At 34.5% G+C, this 22,249-nt stretch overlaps 1 long non-coding RNA gene across 1 annotated transcript in view; it reads left to right on the top strand.

Annotated features, from left to right (window-relative positions):
- The window catches only part of LOC111691385, a 131,394-nt gene that overhangs the window by 39,029 nt on the left and 70,116 nt on the right, over nucleotides 1-22,249 (top strand). Inside the window, exon 2 of the long non-coding RNA XR_002762933.1 lies at nucleotides 7,657-7,692. This is a non-coding gene — a long non-coding RNA (uncharacterized LOC111691385). The remainder of the gene's footprint in view (nucleotides 1-7,656; nucleotides 7,693-22,249) is intronic.

Raw genomic sequence — 22,249 nt, 5'->3', positions numbered from 1 at the left:
CACACAATTATACGAAAGTTTAAACTTTTTTTATAACTCGGAACTTTTTCGGCGTTATATAAATGATGACAACTTCTGAAGTAATCAATTTCCAGCATCGAACTTACATCTTTTATATGAGTTTGGGCGATCGATTCCGACAAAAAATTGCCAGCCATAATTCAACTGTTTTTCTAACGGCAAAATTATCACAAAAGACTGGAATGGTCTTCTGCATAATATATCATTTTCAAATCTTGGTGGAGCTCTTTGAGCTGGATATACACGGTTCTTTCCTAGGAATATCGAGAAAGAGAAGCCTTTTTCTACTGCCAAGCGTAAAAATACAATTTTTAGTCACGACGTTCAGAAAGAAACCTGTAAATGTCTTGCAGCGAAATATAATTAGATATCAGTCTTTAACTATTTCCACTAACTATTAAATATATTAAATCGTTATTCCAGTTATAGAAATTCAATTCTCTATTTACAAATTGGAGTTTAAATATGATTGCAGTTTGCGATAGATTCATTAATACGATTTAAAACAAATTAATCAAATAATGTTATCCTGATATCAGCTTATAACAGTTTATTACTATACTAACTAACAGTTATTGTTAAATGTTGTCACCGCCGTTCTTATAGGTGAAAATTCGAAATATTTGGAATTATTCAATTTTCGTGGCTGAAAACACACATAGGTATTGTATTCTCGAAACCGAGAGAGTTGCACTCAACCAAATTTGGAGAGGGCATAGCTAAGACAATGCGAAACATCGCCTTAATGTTAAAAATGTTGTCACCGCCGTTCTTGGCTATTTGTACTTATCCCTTAAAATTATGTATATTGCTTATTTTTAATTTTTTACTGATGTTTCCAATCTCCTAGCAAAAATTAAACATATATTATTCCAGGTCAGTATTTAAATGTGGATTATAAATTCACAGGCAAAAAAACTTCAAATGTAAATATTTAAACCCCCGTGTGAATTAATATTTATGAAAGCAGAACCGTAGTTTTGTTACATTAGTGGCGTTTGGTGTATTCACAAAGCAAATATTGTAAACCGCTTCAGCTTTTTCCTAAATAAATTTCGCTCTGGGAACTCGCCCAATCGATCGTAAATATGTACGGAAATAGCTCGTGGAATTTAATTTAATATATTTGTATGGTTTCTTCAGGTGTGACGGTATTTATAATTTACTTCGCTGTTGAATCCTTGGATTCCTATATTATGCGGAAAGATGCGAATATGTTTTTACATCAAACGCAAAACGCATACTGTCGTATGCAGCGTATTGTTTTGCTTTTCGTGAAGGAAACTTGGCGAAAGGGAATTTTAAACAAATTGAGAGTTTTACTATTTTCCAATCGATGAAAGGGAAATGACAAATAATGAAACAAGAAAAGGTGGTATAACTAATTATGACACAAAAACTTGGAGTTACTTAATGCATGTCGATTAATTCAGCGTTAGTGTAGTTTTGCTTATTGAGTAAATGAATCAAATTTGCACAAAATATCATCAAAGTAACGGCAATAATATTAAGAATTAATAGCAACTGTCAACTATCTGACAACCACTTACTACATAATTTTCATTTCAACCACAGGCAACCACAGAACACATACAGGGCGATGGTCCATTCCAGGCAGCCAGAACGGAAAGATGGGCCAATTCCAGAAAGACAAAGTGTCCAGATCTATGACGGATTTCACTGTAGGATCTTTGCGGAGTCACCACAGGTTGTGAACGAACGTCGACCCATTATATCTGAGGTTCAGTAACCAGTGGTCGGAATCTGGCCAGTATATGCACACACTCCAAATTATTTATTATATTATACCTAGGCTATATACATGTTTATATTAATTACTGTCAATGTGTGAATTACTCAATAAATCCCAATTTTTATAAAATACTTCTGCTCTCACAACAATCGAGGTAGATAAGTCCTATCTACGGTGAAGGCCCTCAAAAGGTGCATAGCTCTAAAGCTGCCATACACAAGGTTTCCAAGGAGGCACAGTGCAAATAAGCTCCTAAAGATTCACAGGCGCTCTACGGAGGCCTTTAACATAAACTTTAATGCCCATCAAACAACTCAGAGACTGCGATAAAAAAATAGGGTATCAAATTCGACAGTGTCCATAAATTCAGTGCAAAACAAAATTAAGGGTCGGTTGACATGGCGCCCAACGTGGGGCGTCGACATCAGGAATGCTTATGGCCTATCAAGTTCCGCGACAATATGCATTATGTTGGGGAAACCTCTCGATCTGTAAGCATTAGAATACGAGCACAAGGATTACATTTACAAGTCTGAGAAATAAAAAATTTGCGATAACGCTTGGGAAAATGGTCACATAATTCCATGGGGCTCGGTTAAAATTTTTGGGGGTGGAAAATAATACCCGTTAAAGAGATTTTGGTGTGTCGTGCGCATAAAAGTTAAAGAAAGTGGTTTTTAAGGAAACAAATACGTTGTAGCAATAAAAATCACCAATAGATGTTCGGTATTAGACAGGAAAAGTCATACCGATTGCTATCTCGGCAGTTAAAGCTACCAGTACATCAAAACTTTAATTACTTATTCCATAAAGTTTGTTATATCAGACATAAAACAAGATAATATCTAGCGATGATAAATTAGGCACTGTTTTAATTTGTATATCTAATAACGTCACGCTCGGTCCGTGTGTCTCGACGGCGAGGCCGTTGGCTGCAAACATAAGAGAGGTTGCACATTTTTCAATCGATAATACGATTTCTGTAGTTGGCAGAGCTCTCACCCCTCAATAATTAATGACATAGTGTCTGTCTTATCACTTCTAGAACTAGTCCGCTTAACCTGCCCGGATCCGCTACTCATTTAACTGCGCTTTACTGAAAGCAACTTCATAATTACGTCGAAATCTTTGGTAACCGAAATTAATTCTCTCAATTTTGAATGGGAGCCCTAATCTGTATCTATAATCGCCTTCGCATTGGCGTTACTTATATAAGGGCCGAATTGTTCGAAAAACTTAATTAAGATTTTGTCTACCCCGAACATCTGTCTGCTGCAAATGCGATAAAAGAAATTAAAGGACCCCTTCCAAAATAGAACTCATCGGTTTTTCACTCTCACCGTCCTAACATACTATCAATGGCACAAATATAAGTTAAGAATAATAGTTTTTGTGGAATGGTATCAGACATCACTTTTCAGGTTCTGTTTGACGCATTAAAAGATCCAAACAGTGTGGAAAATAACAGTCTCTTTTATGGAGAAAGGTGTCACAATTAAAATCATATATCATATATACTTTTTATATAAAAAGTGTTCTATATACATATATACAGAGTGATTCACAACTTTGGGATTAGATTCGGCATCAAAAATAGTCAATATCGTAGAAAAAATTATTGAAGTTGTAGTATTTTAAAGCCTTACATAGCTGGGCTACTGTAGTCATTCGTCATTCGTGTTGTGCGCTGTATGCAATTCGCTCTCTCTCTCTCTCTCCACGTGACCCCAAGCAATTCCGAATACCGGAATCAGATTTTAGTATTAACGTTTTCGCGATAGTGTTTACATTAGTTGTTTCAAGTGTAATGTAAAGTAATGTAATACCTACTACATTACTTTTCCAAGTGTCAAAAATGGGTTACGTCTATGGCAACTCGGATGGATATCGTTTTAATTTATGGCGAAGCAAGACAACATTTGTGTTATGGTGAAGCAAGACAACATTTTTTGTTCGTAGAAACTATGTAAGTCGGGTCCAAATGTGGTTACAGTGGAACAAAATTTTGAACAGTTGTTGGAACATCAGATATGTCTTATTATTTTATTAAGCAAAACAAATTAATTTCATTAATTAATAATAACAAAATTGTATTTGTGAGATTCCCTTTACATCCAAAATTTATTTTTTGGATAAGTTCTGAATCACCCTGTATATATGTATACACTGTGTCTCAAAATGATGGAATAAAATTCATATTTTTTTTCCAGTTGAAATTTAAAAAATCGCTGAAACAGATCAATTAGTAAATCGAAAGAAATTGTCAGCGATGAAAAATATTCAACTTCACAGTTAGATGTACTATAGTAGGATCATATTCGATGCAAACTAATAAATCATTGCCTGTCAAGGGATCCAGTGCAGCACGGTTTTAAGGGGTTTAGAAATTGAATAATTTCTTTACGCATTATGAAGGGATGAAGGGATCAGTTCACGTCTGGCACCCCTGTTCCTTCAAAAATTCCTTTATTCTCGTAAACTATTTATTTTAAATGTAATTTATTATAAATCCAATTTGTTTTTTAAATGATGAAGCGGTATTTCAGATTTTACATTCAGTTTCATTTTAAATTTGAAATGGTTCATCTTACGTGTCCTAAAAATGATGACACGATTTTCCTTTGATAAAAGACCGACAATTTTTTGCTCTACTTTGCATCGAATACGATCCCACTATATCTCCAAATGCAGAACAACTTATTTGTAATACATTATTACAGTGGCGGCGTATACATATTAAAGTGCATTTTAAAAAACTGATTATAACCCGACTATTTATTTGATTAAAAAAAATTATTCAGATTTCCAGTTATTCGAAACCATTTGTTTTTCCTGCTCTAATTGTGATTAACGATCCATTTAGATATAGAACACTAGATATACATGCGAGCTTCATTATCTCATACTAATATTTATACTTATACAAGCTGGAAAATTAAATACCCAGTTTTAAGCCCCTCATTATTTTTGTTCAAGCGTGCATTAATTAAAAGAAATGATACAGTAAATTATCGCTAGCGTGATCTTTAATTATTAAAAACAATATGATGTATTATTATCAATCGATGGGTGTAAAAATCTAAATTACTATAGGGCTGATTCTTCAAATTACTTCATCCTTATGTCTCAAAATTAGTAAATAAAAATAAAATTAAATGATTGTTTAAAAAGTACGAAAAAAATGCGTTTATCAAATGGGTCGAGTGCACTGAATAACGTTTTCCCGCGTATAATCGCAAATTTTCGATTTTCCAAAAAGAACTACATAGGGGTCAAATCAGGACTTTTTGCGGACCAAAAAATCGACCCTTTATAAGAGAGTAAAAGAATGTCCTTTGTGTAAAATACAGTTATTATTATAAAAATTTAACACTATAAAAAATAATTGCTTAGTTCTATCCTGGCACAACTGCCATATTGTCATTATCACTGTTTTGGATTTCACATGAGTGTCAATCTGTCAAAGCAAATACATAACATGTATATATCCCAATATAAACAAAGGATTTTAACTTTCTTATAAAAGAGCAATTTTATGGTCCGTAAGTAGTCCTGATTTGCCCCCATATATGTAGCTTCTTATAAGGGACTCTAGTCGACAAAGTAAACAAAGAACGACATAATAACTTGTATGATCTAAGGAAGAAAATGTCGAACGCAGTTAATACCATCAATGAGATGAGTAAAGGAGGGCTTTGTCTTTACTGCGAAGGGCTAGTAAATAAACCAAAATATCGTGCAAATTATCCAAGCAAATACGAGGTCTGTTCAAATAATAACATAACTCTGTATTACGCGCGGTTGGCAGCATTGCGTCGCGCATAACTCCTGTAACCACATGTTCTTCAATTGTTGACATCTCATTTAGTTTTCGTGTTAATGTTATTTAAGTGCAACTTGTTTAAGTGTTAGTGATCTTTCAACTTTTGAAACAAGCTTACGGAGATGATGCTCTGGGTCGTACGCAATGTTACGAATGGTTGTCACCATCCAAATAGGGTCGTCACTCAGTTGAAGATGATCCTCGACCAGGAATACCTTCAACTTCAACTGATGACCCCTACATTCTTTGACCCCTAGAACATTTTGATGTAGTATTTTGTGACAATAAAAACCAAAAACCTATCACCGGCGTTTAGTTGTATGTTATACAAAAAGTATAATTTACCGTACTATTAAAAAATTGCATAATATACAGTGTTTCATTAAAAATCAATGATGTTTTTTTGAGATAATTTTCTTACGTCAAAAAATCTGCAACTAAAAATACTAATCGATGTGTCCGCGCGTTTTTCCACAAAATAATTATCCGAATTTTAGACGAATTTGTTCCTTTCATCATGAAAGCACTGTTTATGATTTTTGTAACCAGAAAAAGTCAGGTATTTCTAAAACACGACATATACAGAGTATTCCATTTAAAGAAACACAAACAGAATTCAATTGTTTCTTTATTTACCTCTTTGATAATGCAAGAAAATTTACCAAGGCTTTGGTCATTACTATTTTTTTTTTTGTATAAATAAAAAGTGTAGATTGTCATGTGAATGACCCTGTACATCGGAAATAAACAATTTTGACGCTTGTCTACGCTGCGAACTGTTAAATATTTATCTAAATGGCACTTCTGTTAAATATTTAAAAGCAGTTGGATTACACCCTGTGTATTATACAGGAAAGTGATCACCTCGCTATCGCGCGTAAAAAAAAATGTTTTACATAACACAATAATATTCCGCGTGCTCGGAATAAATAAAAAAAAAAGTCTGACAACATCCACTTATATTCCTGCTCTGTACTTTCGCAGGCCGTTCCTTGACAAAAGTAGGCAGGAATTCTAAATGCTTTTCACGTGCCACTCGCTGTAAGGACAAGAGCCCTAAGAATCTACGTGGATACACACTTTTTATTCCATATCAGCATCGGGATCTACGGCACTGCATATCGGAAAAGGGACAGGCCTGGAATCGTTTTCGAGTTTAACATCGTCTACTATTCTCGAATCGCTCCCGCTGAAACGTTGAGCTAGATAAGGACATTAATCGAGATTTAAGTAAAACTTCCAAATTGTGAAAACTCCAAGACCGTCATTAAAGCCACTTAAATTTCAGTTTCGTCCCAGGGCAATAATAAACGGAATTGATCCCCGGGAAGATTTCACGCCACTTCTCCATGTGTTGTTTAAATTTATGCCCCCCTCACTGCGACACCGGAAAGCAGGCGTAATCTTCCCGATTTTTAATGATAAGATTTCCTCTAAGATTTGTATTAAGGTCAAGAACAACGCGGAAGGAAAAACGCCGCAGTTGTTTATTCTCTCCTACAATTTCACGCAAAATCGTAACCAAGTAGTAAACTTCGTCATACAGTTGTGAGGCGGAAGAATCATGGTTTGTACACATGAACTACTGGATATTAATGTAGGGGTGCCTCAAGGTTCTATACTAGGGCCTCTAATATTTTTACCTTTTATAAACAACTTGCCAGCTTTGACAAACATTTGACGAGCTGTTACTGAATTTGTATCACTTGTCTAGAAAATTTAAAAATAATAAAACTTTGCAGGATGCATCAAAAACCCAGACTGACTATGGGAAATTCTGTTCTACACATCTTGAGTTTCTTTTGATATACAACTAAGGATAGTTGTAAGTATATCAGGTTTTTTAGGTTTATTTTTTTTAAGTCTCGGTTTGTCGCACCATCACTTTCACTTTTTAAAAATCAACACATTTATAACTACTTTTGTTACATAAATACTGCCCTTACAACTGCTTTTATACAGACCTTACGAGTACACTCTCAAATTCTTCTTTTTATTCTAAAATTTCGTGACATTTATGTGTAGCCGTCAATAAAATAATGTTTTCTTTATTTTTCAGATTTACTGCGGACTACCAATGCAATCTTGAGTACTGGTAAGCTAATTTAATATTTTTTTAGTTTTTTTTTAATACAAATGACTAACTTTGGCTAAGAACCGATCCGATAGTTGAATTTTAATTTTACGCGAAAGAATATGACGACTGGAATATAACATTTTCAAATTACATCACGCTTTTTGAATACATATTTATTGTGTCATTTAAAAAATATAAGTCCGTATTTAATAGTAAACCCATATTCTTACTTTGCAAAATCTCGCCTACGCCTACGATGTTAACATTAAATTCTTGCTCAATTGTTCAAGCCTTCGCAATAAGCAATAAGCCGAAGTAAGAAGACCTGAAGATTGTTAATGAGATTATACCGAAACGTCGTCAAACAAATGGTTAATTTGAAGACCATGCAGATTCAACGCCATATATATATATACAGGATGTCCCAAAATAACGTGTACAGCGAAAGGCCACAGATTTGTGGACTCAAAAGAGGCAGATTTAGGCTAATCCATCCATGTATACCCGAAATCGCTTCGTTTGGCTGCTAGATGGCCTCAAAAGTTCGTGAAAATTTTTTGAATTTTGTAAATAGTCTGGTCGTTATTTTGGGACAATATATATATATGATTGTAGAATTTCTCCGGGTTTCTTTTCGCGTTGAATGTGTGTGTGTGTGTATATACAGTGTTCTATTTATTTTTTTGTCAAAATTGAATCCCTTGCTAAAAAACGTTTACTCTTCGATTATTCTTTAATTGAATTTTCATATAGTAGGTAGATTAGATTCATTTAAATTTCGCGTCATTAATATTTATCAGAGATAAAATATTAACAATATTCTGCGATATTTATTTTATACGCTTCCCCATTCGATCAAGTGCGGTAACGTACAAAAAATGACAGCGTATCCAACATATTTAACTAAGTATAACACAAATTTAGTCGCCGCATACCGTTTCCAAAGTTATTTTAATTTGTTCGGTAAAATTATACCCAACAAATAACATAAACCTTTGTTGTTTCAGTAAGCGGGAAACCTTTTTTGGGGCTTATGAGATGAAACACGAAACGTTGATTTCGGCTTTAAACTGTAATACGTGATGTGATTTCAAACGGGTATCATTTTACTTCATAATATTAAGTAACCCACACGGAAAAAGGAGTGTATTGTGGCGATAGTGTGTTCGATGGTAACTTCATTGATAGAAATAAAGAAAAAGTTTTCCCAATTAATATGTATAAGGTGTTGTGACACTTTCAAATATGATAGCAAGCTTAATCTTTGTTTTATTGAAAATCCTGTATATTTTTTCCTTAGTTGGATAGAAGACTCTTGCAATTACAATGATATAAGGTGATGAGTCCACCTCTAACAGTAAGAAAAATGTAGCCTGCAGAGCCTATAGACAAAATGTTATAATTTTAGTTTAACAGTATCCTTATTTAAGAAAAAAAACTGTGACGAGCGATAAACATTTTTAGAAGCGCTGGAATTTATAGAAGCAAAAGTAGCGTTTTTATTGTTGTTAAAACTATGATAACACAGCGCCACAAAATAAAAAAAGTGGGTTGGTTGGGCCCTGAAGACAGAATTCCGGATCAGTTCGTATTTTGATTCTAATATCAAGACACTTCTCTAGAAAGCGATTGGAAAATCATTCGAATTAATGAACTCATTGTATAATAACCCTATAATCCCGTAGCTCCATGACCCCATGACCCCGTAACCCTATAACCCGGGAACATGGATATCATACATCAGCTGTCCGAAACTACATGACTGGTTCGGAAGGCTTCATAACCCAATAACCCTGTAACCTCAACATTGGGTCTGTAGTACCGCTCTAACTCTATAATCCTTTAACTCAGGGCATGCAAGCTTCCGTAGACCCATCATGTGGGGTATACAAATTTGTGTTACAGTCACTCTTTATATCTATACTGAAAAAGCATAGTATACTTTGACTCACTGATTTCGAAACGTCAGCGCTTTTGGAACTAATAACCCTAACCCTATAACATGATAACCCCGTAACCTGTTATTTGAACGATTTTTATCTCAAAAACTCACGACCCCTGAGTTACAACATTATTTAGCTTCTCAAGTTTCGTGGTAATACATCCTCGCACACCCAGGATTATGGTGTTACTGGATCATTACGTTATGGGGTTATAGAAGCCCGTCAAGTCACAGCCATGTAGTTTCAGACCCCTGACTAATGAAATTCATATCGGCACTGAGTTTCAAGGTTCTACACTCGCACATTCCGAGTGATGGGGTTACGGGGTCATGGGGTCATGAAGCTACGGGGTCGTGGGGTTATGAAACCTCGGGGTTATGGGGTTATTGCGCAACGAGATTATGACTTTCGAATGTTTTCCAATCATCAATTTTATGATATTTTGTTGCAATTTTTTGGCGTTATTTATAGAATTCTACTCAAACAGATTGGTAACAGTTTCCAAATTTTTCTCTACGTGGCATCATACGCGTTAAATACAATGCTTTTCTGTGTTAAATTTTTATGTAGCATACTTTTAAGAGATGACGCGTAGTGTACATTCACCTTTGTCGACGCTAAAAACGGCAAAATGCATCCGTGGATGCCGGGATATTATTACGTTGGAATTATTACACCAACACGTAATAAAGTTGTCTATAATACAAACAAACCATTGTCGAGTTGGTTCGTTATTGTCGAAAACTTCACTCTGGAGGCGAATTTATGTACTATCATTTATTCGGTTCCCCGCAGACTAGCAAATCATTAAAATATATACTTTGATGCTAAGCGGTAAAATGTTTTGTACAAGGAAGGTCGCAAATATTCCTCCACGATAAAACAAAATATGAGCATTACGCATTCGCGGTTATACCATGATGGTTCTGTCACTTGATGTGCATTTTCTTTATGCTTACAATTTTGTCACTATGACCATTAAGGTGTAACACACTTTGAAGGTTATATCTCGCTCACACCGTTACAAATGTTACAAATTAAATGTGCACACTGCTTCAGCGATTTGAAAAATGGCTATTCAGTATTACTGTGGTTTTCATAGTGCTCTTGTTGTATGGACCAATTTTTTCTTAGATAAGTTGTGAATCAGTCTATCCAGCTGGAGGGCCTAGCTTTTAATCATCGAAACAAAAGAAGGTCGGATCAATGGCTACGTAACATTAGAACAAAGTTTGCAACAAAGCGAATCGCCAGCCTATAGTCCTTGGTAACTTGGACACGCTGCGTATGTTTATTCTGTGCCAGAGGAGCAAATTTTCAAATTAAAATTCCGTCACGGGAGAGGCAATAAAAACTCTGTGTTGCCAAGCAGACGCGGGGCACACGTGAACGGGTATATTATGCATCGTAATGCAGAACATACAGTATTTTGCTTCGACAAATTCAGTCCTCTCTGAGAGCGCCGAATTGGTCACGATCTTTGCTCGAGTAAACTAACTCTAGTGATCTACTTTTCTACTATCTGACTCTCAAGACGGAACGAACAAATATCTATAAATCACCTCAAACATTTTGACTTACTTCTAAAACTAAAGCTACTCCAGAAATAACTACCCGGCTGAGTTCCAGTTTAAAATCTGCAGAGTTTAGTTTTTCCCACTCTTATAACGTGAAATTAAAATGGCAGTTACACAAGTTCGGCGCTTATTTTAATCGAGTGTATTATTTACTCAATTGGACCGGATTGGCCAATTTAAAGTTGAATAGGATACTCCGATAAAACTTTTCGAAGACCAAGAACAATATACACTCGAATTATTCTGCCTTTTCTTTTTAAAATAATTACGCACGTTTTGAAATATTGAATACGCAGGGAAGATACAAGACATTGACACATCATATCAGGTTGTTTGTAATTGACCAATTCCAGTCGTACTAAAGAATTAATTTCTGTACCTGTTGGACTATGTGTGCGATTAAACGTAATATTCCATTTTCTGAATAAATTTCCCAGCATAAAAGCCGAAGCTGAAGAACGGCTAATAGCAGAAAAATAAATGTAATGTTGATCGCATCCTCCAGAGCTTCCAAAAAGGCGGTAAACATTCATTGTAAAAAAAAACAGCCGCATCATTTATCAAACAAACAAAAAGCTTAGCTCTCTGATAATAATTGAGATATGTAAGACGGTGAAAGGTAAGTTAATGCTTTCTCCATATACCCTCACTTGTTACTTGCGTATCATTAGGCTTGTTTTCATCCAGACAAACATTGTAAACCGTCACATGTATCTGGAGAATCATAAAAAATAACACGTAAAACAAAACTTCTTGGAAATGCTCTAAAATATTTTATTCGCGGATGAATTTTTCATTTTTATATATACTATAAAACTGGTCTGGTCACAACAGGTCGTGTGTTACAATAAATCACGTTTGAAGCTGCTTCAGATAGCCGCTGTCTTGTCTATGCATTTTCCCTGTCACACAATTCTGTACTTAGTGCCTTGATTTACTCCCCGTGTAGTACCTATAACGCTTTTATGGCTATAAAATTCTAAACCTGGTTTTTCACGACATGTAGGTATTTTATGTGGAAATCAGTTTGTTTGGGCAACTCTGCCTTTTTGTGCTGCACTCGGTCGGTATTTCATTATTCATGGTAACATCGTTGGTAAGTAGATTGCAGCCTTTAATAGACCAAAAACACACAACAGAGATTTCCTTTAAACTTTCCCTATTTTTCCTGGTTATTCGTAATTATTTTTATACGTAGAATACTAATTTTACGCACGCTGTACACTACGTAATTCGTAATGTAAATATTTAACACATTAGTGTAGATAATCATTGTACACTACGCGTAATATGCCCTAAGCGTAATGTAAATACATAACGGACTAGTGCAGATATTCACGCACGTAGCAATTTTTTTGTTTAATATTAATTCTGTGGATGTTGGCCCTGGCGGTCATGGTTGCAAACTTTGATACGCCTACTAGGATCTCGCGTGGAATAATTTAATTAATTCGAAACAAATCTTGTACTTTACAGCCCTCTTAAATCTAGTAGATTAAATTTAAACAATTTTACGCACGTTGTACATTACGCAAATAAGAATTAATGCGTAATGTAAAAATTTAGCGGTCTAATGGATATAATTACGCCCGTAGCTACTTTTTTTGTTTAGTGCCAATTAATAATTTATTAGATATTGACTCTGAGGGTGTACCTCTTATAATTTAGAATCATTTAACTAATTCAAAGCAATATTGTACTTCTACGTTACAGCGTTCCTGAATTTTCCAGATTGAATTTAAGTAGTTTTACACACATGTGTTAGTAGTAAACTGCACACTAACGCGTAGTGTAAATATTTAATGCACTAGTTTTTTTTGGTCAAGCAAGAAACGATACTGCATCAGTCAATATCCAGAAACTTAACTGCGAGCGTATTATCTGCACTGGCACGTTAACAATTTATATTACGCACTAATATGTATTACACGTAGTGTACAATGTTAGATAATTACACTGTGTACACTACGCAAAAAATTTAATGATCATGCTCACAGTTCGTTTCTGGATATTGACTTCGACGGTGGTGGTTGCAAACCGCTGGCGTTCGATACAGAATCGTTTCTATAAACAATCGCTTGCTTGATCAAAAGAAACTAAGATACGCCTCCTACGATTTCGCTTGAAATTATTTAATTAATTCGAAGCAAACATTGTACTCCTGCTTTACAGCGCCTTTAAATTTAACAGATTAAATTTAAATAACGATAATATTCTTTAGCGGGGTGTTTTAACTTTTGTCGCGTCGTAAATTTTTAAAGTAATGCCCCAAAAAAATAGGTAATAAAGATTATATCTCGGGGAAATTCGCTTCTGTAACTGTACGTGTATAAAATATGCGAGAACAGTGAGGTCAACTCACTCTGTTTGGTTTTAATTAAAAAAGAAACATTTGTTTGATGTTATTAGCATTCTGCTCCTTACTTTGTCCGATGGTGTTCTGATGTCTTCGCCGTGAGCAAATTTGCTACAAGGAGTCGCAGAGAGTCCAAAGTAACAAAAATGTCTCCTTTGCACCAGCGCGTAAAGTATAAATTAGTCATGATCGTTTTGGAATAATTAAGACTTCGAGCAAAGTCAGGAGCAATTGCATTGGTTTGGGTGCAGTTTTGATGTGAAAGAATGGTGACGGGGTTGTGATACTTGTGCTTCTAATGAGGATGGATATGGAATGATGAAACCTGATTGGACGATTGGACTGGGACAATGCTTACCTTGTAAATGCTTCTTAATTAAGGCCAAGACTTTTATTGGCTTTAGATATAATGTAATTTACGTGAGGAATAAAAGTTAATATGGTATCAAGAATTACAAAGAAACCTTTAAATTCAGCGCAACGAGACACAATTTCTTTGGTTCTTTGATATGTTCAGTGGCGATGTGATATCTTTCTACTACTACTACTACTCGTTTACTCTTGAAAACAGTTTGAAAGTAATCTACGTATAAAAGAACGTTAGCTAGATTATCACAAATATCTTTAATGGACATATCGAATAAAAGTGGGTCGAGAACAGATCCTTGAGGTATTCCTGAAGTAGCAACAGTTTCAGTCGATATAAAACCATGATGCTGATTTGTTAGATAGTAACTTGCATAAATTTACAGTTATAGCAAAATTAAACAATTTGCTAAAAAGGAATCAATAAATGTTTCGTTTGAAGGAGGAAATTAATAAGAATTTACCGGTTATGGAAAGTTGCGAGGCGTCATTTGCCATGGCCTGAGGTGTCGAGGGATATGGTGGAGATGGTCAGCTGGGTGTTGCGAATCGGTCGCTGGGGCAAGTTTGTCAGATCCGAACGGGAGAGATATAAACCTGTCTAGGTGTAAAGGGTCTAAATGGCCATATTTGTCAACTGTCTGGCCACGCAGTCCCATTCCGTGCCCCGCTATTATAATATGAAACGCTGCCTTCGGACCTCACGTAAAACGTCAGTGTTTAATCAATACTCTCAGCCCAACAAAAATGCACCGACATGCGTTGCTTAATATCCACAATAGTTACCGCGTTAATATTGTTTTTTTTTTGGATGTTTGCCAAATGCTAAATTAATCGTTTCTGATGTTTCAAAATATTTGTTTACAAGAGAATTCCAGAATTTTGGCAGGTTTCTTAGGTAAGAGACAATTAAAACCTCAATGTTTGTGTTATGCTGAAAGGTGTATACAAAATGTTGAAAAAAAAAATAAAAACATTTAAAAGAAAAGAGAAAAATTCCAGAAAGGTTCCCACCTTAACAATTGGAGTATTGTAACCAATGACTTTCAGTGACTCCAAAGATAGTAAAAATCCATTGAGATCAGGTGACCGAGGTGGCCAGGGCACAGGACCAAAGCGTCCAAACCATCGCTGAGGAAACATTTCATTCAAAAAGTGTCGTTACGTCTCGAGTACTGTGTGGAGGGCATTTTCTCCTGCTGCACCATACACTAACACCATATCGACACGTTCGGAAATAGTAAATGCATTGTTTTCTCGGTTCATTGTAAAACTACTTTGTGCACAAACTAAAAAATTAAGCAAAGTAAGAAATAAGAAAATCCATTTTAATGTAATCGGCACGCTATTCTGATTTTTTACTTCTTTATAAAAATTACACTGTCACTATCGTGGAATTACAAAATAAAAACAAATAGAAAATCAGTTGACTGCACTTTGACAATGTAACCTAACCTTCTTTTAGTATTACTAGTACTAGATTATACCGACTTAAATTATAAGGTTGCATCTCGGCTCGCATAAAAACATTTCCAAAGTTTTTAATAAATAACACAGGGTCAGCCTTCATTTTCGTTGAATAATTAAACTTTAATTTACAAAAAAAAACACGAAGATAGAACTTTTTCGTATAAGACTTTTCTATTACAAATATCATCAGAAAGCTGTAGTTTAATTTTTATAGATTATACACGCCACACCCTGTATATATTATATACGTTATTACAGAAGGGAATACTATTTTCGAGCATTAAGTCCTGTATTTACATCTTCCGGCGAAATTTCTCTTTATTCTGTCTCGACATTGTTCACTATTGATTGCTTAGTTAGAAAAACAAAATTGTCACTTATAAAACTTAGTATCTTTTCCTCAAAATATGGACGCAGGTGTCGTTCTGTTTTTAAGATATGCGCCAAACTCGCGAAGAACCTGCCTAACTTTTCCCAACAAATCTAAAAGTCAACCTCGCATTATAAATAAATATTTCCTCTGTTCCAATACACTTTTTGTTTGTGTCTCGTGCCGCAAGTATTTCTATATCTCACGGAAATATTTATTATGCTCTAGCGTATAAATATACACCAACAGCATCTAGCATGAGAGCGAAACGAAAATAGACTTTATTGCCACTAAACACTGAAATAATTAACTTTATAAGGTTATACACTTACACCAAACAAATATACTTCACAAACTAAAATAAAAATGCAACATAATGAAGCAGTGATCATATTCGGTCATACCCATTTCGCCGAATAACGTGGCAGTTTGTCTTTTATCCGTGTACCATCTCGTCATATCATACCAGGTGTGAAGTTAACTGTAAGTAGCGGCAGTTTTATGAAAAAGTAACAACTGGCAACGCTGGTACTGCACTGATATAACTTACCACGGGAAAATAAATCATGTGTTTAGTCTTTCCGATCTCAATTGAAGACCAAAGTATGTCAGTAAGGTTCGGTCGGCAACTCGGCATTGAAATGTTTGAAAAATTTGTTCCCATATTTATTTAGACGGACCCATATACAGGTCTGGTCGCCCAGTTGTAGAATGCGCGCGCGGGCAAACGGCGCACAAACACAGCCGCACTGGGCGACCGGTTTTAAATTTCAGTTGCTGACAAATTGACTTGCAGTGCAGTGCAGTAATGTTGATTATTTTAATTTATTTGCTCCCTTCATTTTCCACTTGTCTTTTAGCATTTAATTGATTACACCCTGTATGGAAAATTTGAAAGTTTGTAGGGCGGGTTTTGCTTTCCGCCGCGGCCTTTCTAAATTTTTAATTAAACGTTGAGAATTATGAGGATTCGGACCCATTTAATAACAACTTAACAGACTACTCGAGTAATGAAAATTATAAAATATGTATTTAATTTCCAATTAACTTTATCTCGGACTCTGCTAAAATTCAAACCGCCGATTTGTGCATAATTTAGGTACAGATATTACCCTGCGAATTTACAATTTGAGTCGTTTCTTTTCAGCCTCCTTTATTGCCTTCGTTTCGAAATAATCAAACGCTGGTCGCCTTCGCTCGTTTTTATAATAAATGGCCTAATTCGCCTGAGATATACAGTTATTTCTTCGCAGGTTTATGCTCCTCTGGGCTCAGACAGCTTTTATTTTATCACTTAATTAGTCCAAACTCCAGGGCTTTATTACTACTAAAAGGTAACTAATTCTTAGCAATAATTTCCTAATTTTAGTTGTTAACCTGATTTTTAAAGCTGCCTTTCTTCCTACGATTACGCAAAAAGTTGTTAATTAATTAACCATCAAATTACAAATTAGTAAAGAAAAAAACAAGAAAAAACCCTTTGATATTTTCTAGTATGAAACTGGTATAGCTGGATTAGAATACAGACCGACATAGTCAGATCTGCGCGAGATTGAAAAAGAACGCATACCGCCAGGAGTACGTGTTTGTGAGCAGAGCTAACTCAGACGCAAACTTATTTCTGTCGGTCTATATCTACTTTTGAGAAGCGGAATGCATTTTGTATGGCAATTACTTATCCGCAGTTCAAAGGTTTCGTATTGAAAATATATCTGAAAGTTTCCAATTCTCTTAAATCCTAAATCGAGTCGAATAACATTCCATTCTTCGTCTCCAAAGATGGCGTATCCGTAATTATTATGTCTTTAATCTAATTCTTTATTCTGATATCTAAAAATAGAGATAGAGAAAATTTCAACTGTGACTTTTACTCTACAGGGTGTTTCAGGATTAAGTCGACAAACTTTAAGGAGATATTCCTCATAAAGAAATAAGAAAAAAATCAAGTATACATTTTTTCTAGAAACGCTTCATTTTCGAAACATAGGGCGTAAAAAATTTTTTAAATAACTTCTAAATGAAGAAGGCTATTTAACCCAAATTTGGCATGGCACATCTTCTTATAAGATACCATTTTTCCATAGAAGTAGAAGTCCCGCAAGCAACCAGTGGCGGAGTTATGGGGACTCATTAAATTATAAAAAAAATTAATACGGCCCTATAAATAAAAAATGATGCTGTTTTTAGATAGAACAGATTGTTATTGACAAAAAGTGTACATTAACTTTTTTCCTAACTCTTACAGTTTCATGGCAAAATTGATTTTTCGCGAGTGCTTCGAGGGTGCTTTTGGATTCTGTCGATAAACTTTAGGAAGGCGTTCCACATAAAACCTAAAAAAATATAGTATCTATTAAAATTGGTCTTAGTCTCGAGTATATGTGAGTCAAATAAGCCTTTTTGTATAGGGTGTTTTTTTTAGAAAAAAAAAATGATGAAAACAATAGAAATATTTAAGTACCTAACATCTAATGTGACTATGTCGTAATGCAACAACGTAACGACCCTTGCAATACTCCTACATTTTTTCAAGCGGTTTGTAGTCACTTCATCTACTTGTGTTGTGTACTTTTAAATAAAATAAGATGGCAAACAATACATGAAAATTCATTTGTAAATTGAAACAACCAAAAAATTACCAATTAATATTATACCTAGACAAAGCGAAAAGTGAATCAAAAATGAAATGATTTAAAAAATATTTTGTTCAAAATGGGCGCCTTCGGACTGTAGACAAGCACGATATCTTCTAATTATGGAGGAAGTGGCCGATCGAGTTAATTCTCGACACGCTTGGACTATTCGCTGTCTTAGATCTTCTCGGGTATCAACTGGCACCTCGTAGACTTTTTGTTTAACAGCACCTCAAACGAAATAATCCATCGGTGTCAAGTCTGGTGAGTGCGCGGGCCACGCTGCAGGTCCTCCACGATCTTCTGACACTCGTGGATGGATTTTCATCGAAATGGTTTAAAATAGTATTCGATCTTACTTCGTCCTGAAATGGGGCAAAATGTCCATCAGCATAAATTGGAATACCGAAAGACCCAGTTTGTCTGAGACGACCGAATGTGGTTGAAAATGTTTCCTTTGCTGGTAGTCTGCGATGAGGAAATCTTACTGTACTATTATAAAGTAAATTTAATTCTGCATCCTTTAATGTAATTTAGAAATTCAACTTCAACGTCACAATATACATGTTTTTAAACACTCTGTATGAATTTTTGCAAATTTGACATAAACTGGTTGAATTCCATTGCTTTTAAATTATCCATTATGTTAGTTTTCTGAGTCTGCGACGAATCTACTTCTGCCGTTTGCTGTGAGCAAAGAGATTTACCTTTATTTTCAATTTTTTCGGAAAATATACACCCTTTGGAATTTAAAATAGTTTAAATATATATAAATAGTTTTAAAACATCAAGATGTTTAAAAATTGTTAACTTTTCACATATTTTTCCTTTAATGATTCCCCTCAAACTATCAGCATTCACTCCACAGTTATTGGAAACAAAATAGTTTGCTCGTTTTTATTAAGACACCGTTGATATTTATTCGTGTACAAATTTTGACAAGATAATTTTTTTAAGTGTAAATGGAACAACCTGTTTTATACCATTTTTTAATGGCCAATTCAAAAATTAAATCACATTTTCTAAATACACATCTCACATTCGCTCGTTTCCATTTAATAGTTTTCACCAGCGCATTCGCCATTTATTCGAATATTTATTTTTTCATATTTCTTAATTTCTGCCACGATTGCGTTCTTCTTATTAATTTAACGTTTATAAAATTAAAATATACTCAATTGTATGTATATATTGGTTGGTAAATACTTAATTATTCACATTTTACATTCAATAGAAAAAGTCAAAATAACATTTTCACTATATAAGTGCAAGATAAGCAGTTTTAATCGTGATTATTCCGCCTGATCCTTAAAATTTTACTTTACAATTTTGCTTTAAACAGTTTTAGATTTGGAAAAACATTATTTATTTCTAGAGATGAAACTTTCACTGTCACTTTTCTGCAATATTTATACAGTACGCGCCTAAAGTATGGAATAAATTCAGTAAAAACGAAACGAATTTTTTTTGGGAAAAATCCTCGAACAGGTCGATTTTTAATTTAAAAAGTACATATTTTAGCATAAAAGGCGATTTTCAACCGTCATTTGTTTTCGAGTAATGACGTCATCGAAATTTGTTTTTAAATAGCAACCCCCTATTTTCTTTCTTGATTCTAAAAGATCGTTTCATTGTCGATCCGACAAAGTTCCAGGAAAGTTTTCGAGTAAATGACGATTGAATGTTAGAAAACGTAAATTTTATTCATTAAAAAAATAACAATTCCTATGTCAAACAAATACAATTCATTAAGTTTTCTACCTAAATTAAGTGTTCAAATTGCCACCCGCCGACTTCTTGACAATACGCAAGTCTGTGTAGAAATTCTTCTTGCACATTATGAATTATTTCTGGGGTAACTCTGTGTATTTCATCTATAATACAATTTTGGAGTTCTTCTAAATTATGTGGTCTATTAACGTACACTTTGGACTTTAAGTAGCCCCATAAGAAATAGTCCAGGGGTGTAAGATCTGGGGATCTCGCGGGCCATTCTATCGGTCCTCGTCTGCCGATCCACCTCCTAGGAAAACAATTGTCCAGAAAATCTCGAACAGGGCACGCAGAGTGCGGAGGTGCACCGTCTTGCTGAGACCATATGGTGTCATCAGGAATATCAGGGTCATTATCGTTACGAAAAATTACTGCAAGCGCTGGAACAAGGTCATCTTGTAAAAACTCTAAATATCTTTCTCCTTTAAGGGTTCCTTCAAAGAAGAAAGGCCCTACTATTCTGTTGTCAACTATTCCCGCCCACACATTTAATTTCTGTGGGTGTTGGGTATGTGTCTCTGCCATCCAATGAGGATTTTCCCGACTCCAATACCTGCAAGTTTGACGGTTCACTGTACCATTGGGACAAAACGTGGCCTCGTCTGAAAAAAGTATTTGCCCATATAAATCTTTATTTACTTGACATAAATCCTTCATAATTTCACAAAAGTGTAAGCGGCGGTCGGGATCGTCTTCATTGAGTTCCTGCACAAATTGAATTTTGTAGGGATGATATTTTTCCTGCCTCAGGATACGTAGCACTGTGGTCTGACTAATTTCATTGTTTAATGCAACCAATCGTGAAGTATTATGAGGATTATCTACCATACTTATCAAAATGTTCTGTTTGTGATCTTCACTAACGCTTGGACGTCCAGATTTTGGAATATCTACAACATTGCCAGTTTCTCTAAATTTAGATTCTATCTTACTTACTGTTGATTGGCTGATACGGATGTTTTTTATTAAATAAATCGCAAACTTCCTGCTGCGTTCTAGTCTTATGACCGCATCCGATAAGAATTAAAATTTCTATTCTTTGTGTGACAGTTAAATATGCCATAATACTTTAAATTCAACAATAAATTTCATATACAATACTTAGAAAGTCGGTATGACAGTGACACTTTGTAAAGATTTACACCTACGTGATCCATAAAAAACTTGAGGCATTTCGAAAAACTAAATTTGATAACGTCTATTGCTTTATTTTAATTGATTTAGGTTTTCTAACATTCAATCGTCATTTACTCGAAAACTTTCCTATCTAAGGTGGCAACATTTTAATACTGTGGGATCGATAATGAAACGATTTTTCAGAATCAAGAAAAAAAATAGGGAGTTGCTATTTAAAAAAAATGTCGATGACGTCATTACTCGAAAACAAATGACGGTTGAAAATCGCCTTTTATGCTAAAATATGTACTTTTTAAATTAAAAATCGACCTTTTCAAGGATTTTTTCCAAAAAAAATTTGTTTCGTTTTTACTGAATTTATTCCATACTTTAGGCGCGTACTGTATATTGGATGGTAAATACTTGATTATTCACATTTTATATTTAATAGAAAAAGTCAAAATAACATTTTCACTATATATAGTATAAGATACGCAGTTTTAATCGTGATTATTCCGCCTGATGCTTAAAATTTTATCTTACAATTAATTTTGGTGCTTTGAACATTATTAGATTTGGAAAAACATTATTTATTTCTTGAGATGGAATAATTTTTATGGGTATTAAGACTACATTTTAACTGTATTGTATATTAACCACGTCTATCAATTCCCATATGTATTGGATTTTAACTGAGTTACTTAGAAATTCAAATATACACTTTGTCCCAAACTGACGGAACAAAATTCATATTTTTTTCCAGTTCAGATTTTAAGAAATCGCTGAAATAAGTCAATTAGTAAATAGAAATTGTCACTTTTCTGCAATATTTTGTATTTTTAGCTCAAAAAAATAGAAAATATTGCAGGAAAGTAACAATTTCTATTTACTAATTGACCTGTTTAGATCCACAAATACTAATTTACTTCCAACTCAATACATATCAGTCTTAATCAAGTCGATGTAATTTA

Source organism: Anoplophora glabripennis, unplaced genomic scaffold (assembly GCF_000390285.2).
Source record: "Anoplophora glabripennis isolate ALB-LARVAE unplaced genomic scaffold, Agla_2.0 scaffold32, whole genome shotgun sequence".
NCBI classification, from domain to species: domain Eukaryota; kingdom Metazoa; phylum Arthropoda; class Insecta; order Coleoptera; family Cerambycidae; genus Anoplophora; species Anoplophora glabripennis.
The sequence above is the reverse complement of the archived record's forward strand: the minus strand, read 5'-3'. Positions and strand labels throughout refer to the sequence as shown.